The 13,256-nt window shown below is 32.9% G+C and overlaps 1 long non-coding RNA gene and 1 other non-coding gene across 2 annotated transcripts; one reads left to right on the top strand and one right to left on the bottom strand.

The window, feature by feature from the left end:
- Window positions 1-679: 679 nt before the first annotated feature.
- On the top strand, window positions 680-786 carry LOC133828007 (small nucleolar RNA R71). Its single transcript, XR_009890652.1, has one exon. It is a non-coding gene; the product is annotated as a small nucleolar RNA R71 (small nucleolar RNA).
- A 1,279-nt stretch (window positions 787-2,065) lies between these two features.
- Window positions 2,066-10,929, bottom strand: LOC133821401 (uncharacterized). Its single transcript, XR_009887546.1, has 4 exons — window positions 10,739-10,929; window positions 10,541-10,611; window positions 10,377-10,447; window positions 2,066-2,652 (listed from the first exon to the last, which is right to left on the bottom strand). It is a non-coding gene; the product is annotated as an uncharacterized LOC133821401 (long non-coding RNA).
- Between the last annotated feature and the right edge of the window lie 2,327 nt (window positions 10,930-13,256).

The raw sequence follows: 13,256 nt of genomic DNA, 5'->3' as shown, positions 1-13,256 counted from the left end.
TCCTAATAGATGCCCTTGTCTCGATCATAAACTGATTCAAGACATCTGATTGTGGTTCAGGCTGCTTCATTTAAGTTTGTTGCTATGAGGGTTTAGCCCGTGGTTGATAGAATCTAGGAGGAGGTTGATGGAAAGATTGTTGTGGTTGTGGCTATGGAGGTGGGAACTGTTGCTGATTTTGAGGGAAAGGCTGATGTGCAACTTTGTTATTCGTCCATGACAAGTTAGAGTTGTTCCTCCACCCTTGGTTGTATGACATTGTAAAGGGGTTATTGTTTGGCCTTTGGAAATTCCCTATGTCTTGCACTTATTTCACAGGCATATTATTCATACCTAGGGCAGGGCACTAATTTGATGGATGGGTACTCCCACATGCCTCACATATATTATGCACTTGCATACCTTGAGATGGAAGGTTGCTCTGTTGTAGTTGTTTCGTTAAGGCTGCCACTTGAGTTGTAAGCATTGAGATAGCATCTAATTTGATCATACCAGCCACCTTCTTTGCATGTCCCCTCTCAGTAGACCACTAGTAGTTGTTCATGGTCATTTCTTTCAGTAATTTGTATGCTTCCTTAGCACTCTTACTCATGAATGCACCCCCAGCTACTGCATCAATTATTGTACGAGCAGTACCATTTAACCATTGTAAAAATCGTGAACCAACATCCAGTTCTCTATACCATGATGAGGGCACTTCCTTGACAGCTCTTTGAATCTCTCTCATGCATCATACAACAATTCCCCTTCTGACTGGTAGAAATTATTAATCTCCCCTCTCAACTTTGCATCTTTTGCTGGAAGGAAAAACTTTGTAAGAAACTTCTAGGCTAGTTCCTCCCATGTTGTAATAGAATTGTCTTACAGCGAAATTAACCAACTCTTTTCTTGGTCTCTTAATGAAAATGGGAAAAGTCTCAATCGGATTGCATCGTCACTCACCTCGTTCATCTTAAAAGTTGCACACAGCAATAAGAAATTGGTTGTGTGCATGTTTGGATCTTTAGTTTGTAACCCACCAAATTGGATAGTGGATTGCACCATTTGTAATATTGGCAACTTGATCTCAAAGTTATTAGCGGCAACTGTTGGGTGCATGATGCATGAATGCACTCATGTGATAGTGGGAAGCACAAAATCGCTAAGCATCAATTGTCTTTATTCCACATGAACCTATGCAACATTTGGAATATTATTAGCAACAGCTGCATTCCCCTAATTTTCCGCCATATCAAACTCCAACCTTTTCTTAATCCTTCGGTTTTGTCTGCAAGTTCTCTCAACTTCATGATCTACCAGTACCAATTTCTTTTGTCTACTTCGTCACATATACAATATTTCTTGAAAGAACAATACTACAACACAAACGAATTAGAATGATAAATAAAAAAACACAAGTTAGAATAAAAATCAACTATGTTGATATTAATAATACAGTCCCCGAAAACGTCACCAAAAACTTGTTGTGGAAATTATGTATGCAAGTATACACAATCATAACAAGTAATAAAATAATAAGTAGAGTATCGTTCCCACGAGGACTGTTATTAATTACCAAGAATCAATCTTTATTTCTCATTGTTTTGATGAATAATGAATATAGACTTTACTAAAACTAAACAAAATAAAACAATAAACCAGAATAATAAAGAACTCAATACTAAAATATTAATTTAATTGAATAAGAATTAGGGTTATTAACTTCATCAACTATCCACCTATGCCTCACTAATGTCAATTTAAGAATTCATATCTCTATTGTGATAGTAGATTACAATTGTATATTATATTCTTACATTGACTTATAACTCTTTACAATAAGCAAATCTCCTACATCTCTATGGTAAATTAACATATTTCAGGCATTAAACACGTAATCCCTAAGCTACACAAATCATACAGGTACTCTCGTCCAATATAAACCTATGATTATTTGACTATAGCATATTTATCCTTCACTTCTCAGATCTTAGGTTATAATCATATAAATCATGCAATTAGTGGCCAATCAATCACAAGCATTAAACACGAGACAAATAATTCACAATATTGATAGGAAATTCATAAAAGCTTCATTATATAATCATAGGGTTTCAAGAAGAATCCATTAACACCCTAAATAAGAAATTAGTTCATGCTAAACATAGTTAAATCCATCAAACTAAATATAAACATCACTACCAGAGAAACTAAAAGAAGAAGAACAAGAAGAAGAAGAGTGATAGAAACTAGTTAATCTCCAAGCTTTTTCCTCCACAAAGTGTTTTCTAGAATCTCTCCTTAGGTTTTTCATTCAAAAATCGTCATAATATTGCTTTTATAGTTGTTTGTGTTTTGAATGTGAAATTTCACTTTTTCCCCTGCTTAAAATGCCCTAATCCACACTTGGACCGATTGAGGCACCGCGGCCTCATAATGAGGTGTCGTGGCCCATGTCCAAGAACCAAAGTTGTCCCATCTCTGCCTCAACAAGTGTCACGACTCTAATGCATGTGCGCCACGACCCTAATTCTCCAACTACTGGCGTTGCAGCTTATCAAGGTAGTGCCACGGCCCTCAACTTCTCAAAATTTGGTGTCTCTGTCTAATCACAGCGTCGTGACTCTAATGCTCAGCGTCGCAGCTCAAATGTCTTTTTTCACCAAAACATAGCTTTTTGAGGCCAAACACGATCCATTTATCAAATTTTCCATAAATCTTGAAATATTGTCAAACACAGGCAACAAAAGCATCATAGTGCACAAACATAACTAAATAAGCTCAACAATTTCATAAAAAAACCCTCTAAAACACTATAAAAACTAATCTATCAATAATAAATAATGAAATGGATTCTATTATGTCTAACAACACTTAGAAATTGGTTGACCTTCCACAAGGGTCAAAACCAATTGGGTACAAATTGATATTTAGAAGAAAATACCATACCGATGGCACCATACAAACTTTTAAGGTTAGATTAGTACCCAATGGATTCAAACAAAAGGAGTGAATAGATTACTTTGACATATATGCACTAGTATCAAGAACCACTTCTATTAGATTGTTATTTTCTTTATCATCTATATATAACATTTATGTTCATGAAATGGATGTCAGAACAACATTCCTAATGGAGATCTCGAGGAGGAGGTCCATATGTAACAACCAGATGGTTTTGTTCTTCAAGGAAATATACATAAATGTGTAGAGTTGTCAAATCATTATATGGTTTGAAGCAAGCTCCAAAACAATGACATGAGAATTTTGATAAAGTCAGTGTTTTGGATGAATTTAGACACAACAACATTGACAGGTGCTTCTATGCTAAGACTTGTAATGACTATGTCATATTAGTGTATCTTTATGTAGATGATATGTTGATTTTGAGTAATGACATGAAAGGAATAATAGAAACAAAGAGGTTCCTATCTTCTAACATTACGATGAAGGACCTTGGAGAGGTCGATACCATTCTAGGTATCAAAGTTAGAAGAAATATTGGGGGTTTTGTGTTAAGTCTAGCCCATTATGTCAAGAAAGTGCTTAAAAAATTTGGTCATCTCAAAATCAAAGAGGCAAATATACCATTTTATTCAAATATGAAGCTTGAAAAGAATGAAGGAAGAGTAGTGGCTCAATTGGAATACGCAAGTTAAATAGGGAGCCTATGTACGCTACTCATTGTACTAGAGCGGACATTGCATATGCAGTTAGTAAACTTAATATGTTTACTAGCAATCCAAGTATCAAGAATTGGAAGGTTGTTGAAAGGATTCTAGGATACCTTAAGTGTGCCGAAGATTATAGCCTTCACTACTAAAATTATATTCTATAGCTAGATGGATATTGGGAGTGGGAGACAATTTCTTCGCCACCAGTTGGGTGTTTACTCTTGGAGGAGGTGATATCTCTTAGGGTTCCAAGAAACAAACTTGTATATCACACTCAACCATGGAAGCAGAGTTTATAACTCTAGCAGCAACCGACAAAGAGTATGAGTGGCTTAGGGATCTTATGTCGGATGTCCTTTTTACCGCGGATATGGTATCGACAATCTCAATACATTGTGATAGTCAAGCTATTATTGCTAGAGTATATAATAGTGTGTACAATGGAAACTCTAGACATATAAGTATAAGGCCTGAATATGTGAGACAATTGATTTAAGATGGTATTATATTAATCTCATGTGTTAAGACTATTGAGAACTTAGCGTATCCATTTACAAAACCTCTTGTGAGAATGTTAGTAAGTTCAACTTCAAAAGCGATGGGATAGAAACTCCTAGAACAAGAAATTCACCAATGATGGCAACCCAACTCCAACCTTGTTAATATCAAGAGAAATTTTCAATGGGTAAGAACAAGTCATTGATAAGTGCATGGTTTCAACACTAATCAATTATGAGTTCTATACAAGATGGTTAGTGTAGGTTGCTACCGAGTGGGGGATAAACTAAAGGATTTTAATGAAGTTCAGTTGAGTGCAACAAGCATCTATAAAGGTACCAAAGATGTTGTAAGAACTTCACCTATGTAAACTCTTATAAGTGGTTCCACCTCTCATGGGAGTTGGAGTTTCTCCTGGGAAAGTTCATGAATGGATGAGCGCATGGCCATATTAGTTCTAAGTGAGAAAAGTGGGAAAATGAATGATCAAGTGGAGGTATGTGAGGTATCGCCAACTTATCATAAGAAATACTTGGTTCAAGCCTTTAAGCAACTAATGATTTCGATAAGACTTTGTGGTATTTTCACTAAGGTAAAGTTCAAGTCGAAAGGCACTTTATTTTAGGCACAAATATTGTTTTGAGCTATAAGAATAAGTTTGCATTTAACCAATTGGGGGAATGTTAGGATTAGTTAAAATACAAATTCCAAGCGCTCTTCACAAGATAGGTGTAAAACGCTAAATTGTTTCATGTAGTGAAGATGTGAACTTGAGTTTTTATTGTATGCATTTAAAAAAAATTGTGTTTTTAGGTCCAAAGTCATACACTGAGTTGTCTAAGGATGCCCAAAAATTTTGGGAGGATTTAGAGGTATTTAAAGTTTATTTTTAGAAGTTTGACCTGCCTAAGTGGTGTTGTGTCGCCACCTTGTTGGCAATGCATCGCCTAAAAGCCTAGAGTTTTGGTGATGCCTAGCAGGTGCATCACCTATAGACAGGTGACACATCGTCTGACGTATTCATACAGACACGTGTTTTAAGCTCTAAATGATGTTTTAAAAACTCTAATCCTATTGGTTTGACTTAATGGCGGTGCCTACACTATAAAAGGGTTTTCTTAGAGTTTTTATAGACTTGATCACTCTTTCAAATCTCTCTGTAACCTCTCTCTCTCTCTCTCTCTCTAGCTCTCAAGATTACAAGTTTTCTCCAAGAATTTCATAAAGAAAGTGCTTGTCTTTTTGAATTTCAAGGCTTGTTCGGTCCCAATTCCTTTTCCTACTAGAGAAATCCTCAAGCATCCATCAAGGGATAGAAAACAGAGAATTTGGACAATGATACATCTCATATATAAGCCTTGGTTTTATTATCTCCATTAAAGGTTCAAGTGGTGTAGAAACAAAGTATTTTGAAGCTTGCAAGAAGAACAAGGGTTTTCTTTAACCACTAGGGTTTGCATACCTTTTTCTCAATCTTTTCATGTACTTAGTCAAGTGTTATTGTGTGTAGATTCTTTCTATCATGGTGGTGTAATCTCACTTTCTCTCAATAGGCATTCTATCCCAACTTACAACACCTTGAACACCACAACAAAATGTTATTTCCAAAAGGAGAAACATGAAATTATTGAACATGGTCACGTCTATGTTAAGCTACTCATCTTTTCCTCCCACATTTTGGGGATATGCACTTCAAACAACGACATACATTTTGAATGTCGTCCTTTTTAAGTCCATAAGCAACACCTTTAGAGTTATGATATGGCACCAAACTTAGTTTGCGCCATTTTCATATATGGAGTGTCAAGCTCATGTTCTTAGACATAAGTCTAGTAAACTAGACTCAAGGTCAGAAGTGTGCATATTTTTTGGCTACACTTCAAAAATAAGAGGTGGTTACTTTTATAGTCCCAAGGACAAAAATGTATTTGTGTCAACAAATGAAACATTCCTTGAACATGACTATATGGTAAACTATAAACCTTAGAGCAAACATTTTTTGGAGGAACTCACATCTAATCATATCAGTCAATCTTCATCATTGGGGGATAAACGACAAACCATATAAACCATTGTTCTTGAAAAGGAAACCCCTGTGCAACGTCGTAGTGGGAAGTTTGTTAGACAACCTATTCGCTATGAACATAGAGCACATGAACCAACAAATAGAATCGATGAATTCCAATTCAGTCTGGGAACTTGTAGACACACCTGAAGATGTCAGGATGCCCATTGGGGACAAATGGATATTCAAGAAGAAAAGAGGTGTAGATGGAAAAGTAGAGATTTTCAAAGAAAGGCTTGTAGCCAAGGGTTACACTCATAGGGAAGGTGTTGATTATGAAGAGACATTCTCTCCCGCTGCCATGCTAAAATCCATACGCATCATTTTATCCATAGTTTCTGCTCATGGCTATGAGGTATGGAAAATGGACGTCAAGACAACATTTCTTAGCACTCTTGATGGAAGTATGTATATGGTACAACCTGAATGGTTCATACAAATGGGGCAAAATCACTGAGTGTGCAAGCTGTTGAAATCCATTTATGGATTAAAGAAAGCATCTAGATCTCGGAATATTACCTTTGATGAAACTATTAAAACATATGGTTTTGAACAAAATATTGATGAAGCATGTGTACATAAATATATCAAAGGAAATTTTGTGGTTTTCTTAGTTCTTAATGTGGATGATATTCTACTCATTGGTAATGATGTAGAAACTTTATTGAATTTATAGAAATGGTTAACTGAGAAATTCCAAATGAAAGATTTGGGAGAGGCGAGCTATGTTCTAGGAATTCAAATCCTAAGGGATAGGAAGAACAAGCTTTTGGCACTTTCTCTGGCTTCTTATATTGATAAGGTTCCATAAAGATTCTCCATGAAAAATTCCAAGAAGAATCAGTTACCAACCAGACATGGAATTGTTCTATCCAAGGAGTAGTGTCCTAAGACACCTCAGAAATAAGAGGATAGGAGAAAGTATCCCTATGATTTAGTAGTTGGTAGTCTAATGTATGTTATGTTGTGTACAAGACCAAACATCTGTTATGCCGTAGGAGTAGTAAGTTGTTATCAATAAAATCTTGGTTTGGAACACTAGATTGTAGTAAAGCACATTCTTAAGTATCTTCAGAGAATGAGACTATATGCTTGTGTATTCAGGTGGTGACCTAAACCCCATTGGATATATTGATTTTTATTTTCAATCAGATAGGGACAGTCGTAAATTGACGCGTAATGACCCAGTAAAAACGACTAACATAATTGCGGAAACATACATCGTTTGCAGAAAACATCTTATTTTTGTTAACTAAAAGACCCAAAAATCCATATAAAAAAAACTTGTAAATACTTACTTAGTTTATAAGCACATGCATGCTTAAAATAAGATGACAGCATTCGAAACCTTAAAACAACTTTAACATAAACGACATAAAGTTTTAAACAAAATGAAACTTGACAAAAGCGTAGCGACTTACATAGTCTGGCCACATGTACATTTCGTATGACAGACTCCAATGCTCATTGATTTTTCTTGCCTTTTAGCTTACTTACAACATGAAACAACTAGGTAAGCAAAATGCTTAGTAAGAGCAACTTAACATGTATAGCAGAAAGAAGACAAACAAGGAAATCCTAACAGTAATCGTACATATATTCAATCATAACTAGGGTTCCATAGAATCCGAACCCTAACATACAATTCCAAGAACGCATGAACAACCTAGCAAACCTATGGTCATGCCCAATAACCAGAATCGTAACATCATTAGACCTGTACGTAGAAAATCCCAGAGCAAGTGTACATATACATAAATCTTAACTCATAACCCACCTATCCTACTTAACATCCATATCATACATAACATTACTTATCTTTTTATCATACTTAACATGAATAGTATACATATCATACTTATCATGTTATCATAATTAACTTACTTGATTTGCTTAACTTAGCTTATTAAACTTACTCAGCACAAACACGGGTTTATACTTAAAATACACCGGTTACTAAGACTCCTATGAGAATTCAACATACTCTCATAAACTTAATGGATTGATTCTGAAATCATCTTACATATGTGTCACGGATTTTAACCAGACTCTTATGTTGTGGGTGTTAACCGGACATTTTACTTATAACAATGGCCAACCGAGCTTACTTACAAAGTCACTGGAGGTGTCTAATGCTTGCATACTTACTTATCGAGAGCTACCCAATTCTTACTTACTTGATACCAGTAGCCAGTTGGGTGTCATAATCATTATTGCCTACCTTACTTATGAGTATGTGAACCTTCTTAGGACAACGATCTTAAGAAACTTTCTAGAACTAGTTTTCAACTGTATACTTATGTCTTAAGTTAAAACTAGTCATGTCATGTTGTAGTCCAACACTCATAAGCTGTCTTACCAGTTGTCCTTAGCGAATAAGCGGGATTCCTAAGTCCATAAATGAGCTTTCTCGCGCAAATAACACTGTAATGGAATTCATACAGTGACTCGGATTAATTATGACGTTGGATTAATTAAGTTTATGTCTTTATGTTGAGCGATTAGGGAATAACTTAACTTAATTAATTTTCAGCACTATAAAAAAATTTGTGCATAAATCTAAATTCTTAGACTAAACCCTTGAAATTTACAGTCTGATCACATTATTCGGAAAAAACATGCCTTCATATAATGGTGCCGGAAATTTTAAAATAAATTCTCAATTGCTTAAAGAGACCGCATTCTTAAACCAAAAGAAAACTTCAATTACCGCCTTCTTATTTACCTTATAAAATAAAAGTATTAAACGCTATCTCACGGTTTATTAAAATCGTAAAAGAAAACATTCTGAAATTATAATTTCCAAGTTTGACTCTTTGAAAAAATGTAATTATTTTATTTTTGAGAAAAGTTCCATTTTTTTCCAAGTTTGAAAAATAGATTTTTATTTTACTAATCTTTTAAATTAAAAAGGTCAATTTTCAGTAAATTAAGAATCTCATAAGTTTTATTATCCAAAAATATTTCATTTTCCCAAATAACCAAATAAACTAATTCTAGTACCAAGTGATAATTATTTTATGTGAAAAAAAGTTCTAACTCACACAAGAGTATTGTCTTAAGATTTTTTTTCAATCAAATATAAAACATCATTATATCTTAAACCAGTTAAATCTTAACCCTTAATCCATAGAAAGTTATCTTCTATTTACTTTAAGAAAAATATGATTTGACAAGTGAATTATGACTTAAAGTTTAAAGACCAAATCTGTCCAAAACATAACTTGATTTGACAACATTTTTAGAAAAAACAAAACTCACAATTTATGGGGTATTTCTTAGTCAAATCTTGTAGGACTTTTAACTAATATAAAAAGAGTCTACATAATTAAAACCAGCTAAATATTTTTATTTTAAACTTGCCAAAACATTATTCAAACATGCATTATTCAAGCTGTTAGTTTTTCACTCCAAATTGCACATCAATCACAAAAAGCTTATAACTTAGACAAGACATAATGTTTTTGAGTGCTTAAAAATGCTAAAATCAAGAAACTCTTCCTACATAATGAAATTCTGGAAGTCCCATTTGAAAATTTGACCAATAATCTAAGGTTTGGCCCGTTGGAAGCCACAGTAACAACACTACCTTACCAGCAAACAATTTTGGCCATCTTAGTTAGAAAATTCATAAGTCACAAACCATAATGAATTTAAAAAAAAATTTCTACATGCAACCTATTCAATATGTCTAATAAAAATTGACCAAAGATTATCACCTAAATGTAAACATAGCATGTTCAATAAAAAATTTCAAAAATTAAGTGCAAGTTGCAAGGATTAGATTTAAGATCGAGTATGGATTTTGCAAAGGCCATAACTCCTACTTTAGAAAATGTTTTTAAGTATTTCAAACGCCTAAACTTATATAATCTTATCATATTTAACATTGGTGAAAACATTGTTATGAGGACAGATTGTAAAATTAGGGTTTGACTCGTTGGAAGTCACCCATAAAATCTAGCAACAAGAAATTTTATAAACTTCCTATGGAAACTTTGGATTTCTACTAAAAGATCCACATAGCACACATGCATGCATCATCTAATGTTATCACACACCTTATTACAACATAAAAAAGAGATCAAAACCTTTCATGCATCTCAAAACGCAGAATGGTAGATTAAACATAAACTATTACAAAAACACAAGATTTTTACCTTTGAAGTTCTAGGTTTTGTTTTCTTTGGATCCTTAAGCTTTTCGAACCACTCCTCTATCATATTAGCACCTTAACACTCATCTCAAACTCCCCATGATTAGATTCAAAGAAATCTTATAATAAAGAAAGAAAATAGAGAGTTTTTGAAACCTTGAAGCTTACCTTGATTTTTTTTTCACAATAATGCTTGCATGCACAAGCTTTTAGATCCTATCCCTACTTGAAATGGATTCCTACTCTTTCAAACATACATGATCTGAGTTAGATAGAACTCCAACTCAAAAATGAAATGAGAAAGCACCCAAGGGTGCTCAGCCAAGAGAAGGGAAGAAGAGCAAGAAATGTTCGTGAGAAACTTACCTCTTTGATAAGCTCAAGCTTGGAGTTGCTCTAGTGGATTTCTTGTGAGAAGAGAGAGAGATTTATTTTTTAGATTTTCTAGTGAGATGGGAGAGATTTCTTGCTGAAATGGTGAAGAGAAAGAAGAAAGGAGAAAAAAAAAATGAAAGAGGAGAGAGAGAGAGGAAAGGAAATAGGAAAAGCAGATGTTGGTTTTGCTCTTGGATAGTTTAGTGTAAGACTTGAAGTGATAATATGAATATGATGACTCTCTTACCACTCACATGCCAGCCAACCCCTCTAAATGACACTTATGCCCTCTTATTTTCTTTTATTTTTAAATAAAGCTACTTATTCTCCAAGGCTAGAATAGTACATTTGTCAAAATGTAATTTCCTATAGTTTTCAACTAAAGGAACTTAGGATTTTTCATTTAATTGAATGTCACACCAAAAAAGATATTTGACGACGTTAGTCTTACTAAATAAAAATTACATAATTTTACTTATGTAATTTCCTTTCGCCATAATTATTGGAGAATATTTTAGATCTGAGATTTTCGCCTGATTAAGGATTTTGACTTAGTCAGCGACCGCAGTCTTAGTTTGATTGCATAACCAAACTTATCATATAATAAATATTATTTAAACACATAACTTACATACAAGATATACAATATTTCTTACAAGTATCAAAATCCTTAGAAATAAAAAATTTTAGAATAAAATTTCCTGTAAACCCGAATTCTACCTGGTGCCTTAAACGCGGGGCGTTACATGACGTCTAGGTCAGTATTCAATCTTTGTGGAGGAGCTGTAGTTTGGAAAAATATTAAACAATCCAACATTGCAGATTCTACCATAGAAGTTGAATACATAGCAGCTTGTGAAGCAGCTAAAGAAGCGGTTTGGCTCAGAAAGTTCTATACTAATTTGGAAGTCGTTCTAGATATGGATAAGTAGCTAATCATGTATTGTGACAATAGTGGAGCAATAGTTTATTTAAAAGAACTAATGAGTCATAAAAGGGGCAAGAATATTGAGAAAAAATATCATCTGGTCAGAGAGATCGTACATCGTGGTGATATGACAGATATGAACATAGCACTATCTTGCCTGTTCGGAGAAACACAAATTTGGTTAATAGTTTAGGGTGTCTAGGCAGTAAGTAACTTAGAGTACTTTCAACCTTGTTCAAATAAATAAGAAAAAAAATCATGTATATTGTTAAACATGGTAAATTCATTTTTTTGTAAGCTATAGTATATTAAATTTTGTAGATCATATTTAGTTTCCATTTTGTTATATGCAATGGCAGTATATACATTTTTAGCATGATGTTAAAAGGAAGGATTAATAATACAGAATATACCATTCGCATATTCCCTTCTCAGAATAATCTAGAATGGACAAGGGCCACATATTGTGGGATTACATCTATACGTGTCAAGTGTACAACAATAGGGATATTTTATTGTTACACCAGTACAATTCAAAACCATATATAACATTGTATTCGTGACCAGTAGAATCGTTCATGTATTGCAAATTCATTTCTTTCTACACTTTTATTCCTTTTTGCTCTTTTTGATTCATGGTATATATAATTTTTGAGCAATGATATACCATTTTTATTTTTGTTAGAAATTTTTTATAGTATATAATTTTATTATCACGGTATATCAATTTTTTTTGTGTATAACATATCAAAAAATTTTAAGATATTAATTTTTTTTTATGAAAGAAAAAAAAAACTTGATGGTTATATGTTATTTTGTTATTTGAGTTGTATTATATCAGATTCAATTATTATTATTCTATATTAATTGTTGTTGTTAAAAAAAAATACTATGGTACATATGATATAAATGTTAATAGTGTGGTATATCTATACTTTATACTACATTATGTCAAAATTAATTAGGACACTCTTATATACAAAATTCATGAATATCTTTGACTTTTATAAAATGGTTGTATATATAATTTTGTGAAGGAATATTTAGTATTTATTTAGTTATATAAAATAAAAAAAATTAATTTGGTGGCACTAATTTAATTAGCATGGAATATATTTTATGAGTGAATATATTGCGATTCAAGTTGTTGATTGTAATGTCATATATTCGAGTAAACTTTTTAAAGGAAAAAAAAGTAAAAAGTCACAAACTTAGCAGACGCTTAGGGTGATAAAAAAAATTATGGTATATATATATGCATTTGAGAGCATGGTGCATTTGTTATTTGTATTATAATACACCTGAGTTGATTATATCTTAAATTAAAAAAAGAAATAAAGTTTATGGTATGGTATATAAGTTTATAATTATGGTATTTTCGTTATTTGCTCTATGGTATATTAGAATTGACTATAGCTCAAGGTGAAGAAAATATAAAAGTTTGTGATTTATAAGTTTGATACAATAGTATATTTTCTTTTTGTACTATAGCATATAAAATTTGTTTATAACTTAGGGTGAAAAAAAAAAAGTTCAACAACATAATATATCTATTATTTATACTATGGTGTATCAAAATTA

Source organism: Humulus lupulus, chromosome 3, assembly GCF_963169125.1.
Source record: "Humulus lupulus chromosome 3, drHumLupu1.1, whole genome shotgun sequence".
NCBI lineage: Eukaryota > Viridiplantae > Streptophyta > Magnoliopsida > Rosales > Cannabaceae > Humulus > Humulus lupulus.
This window is presented reverse-complemented; position numbering and strand designations above follow the sequence as displayed.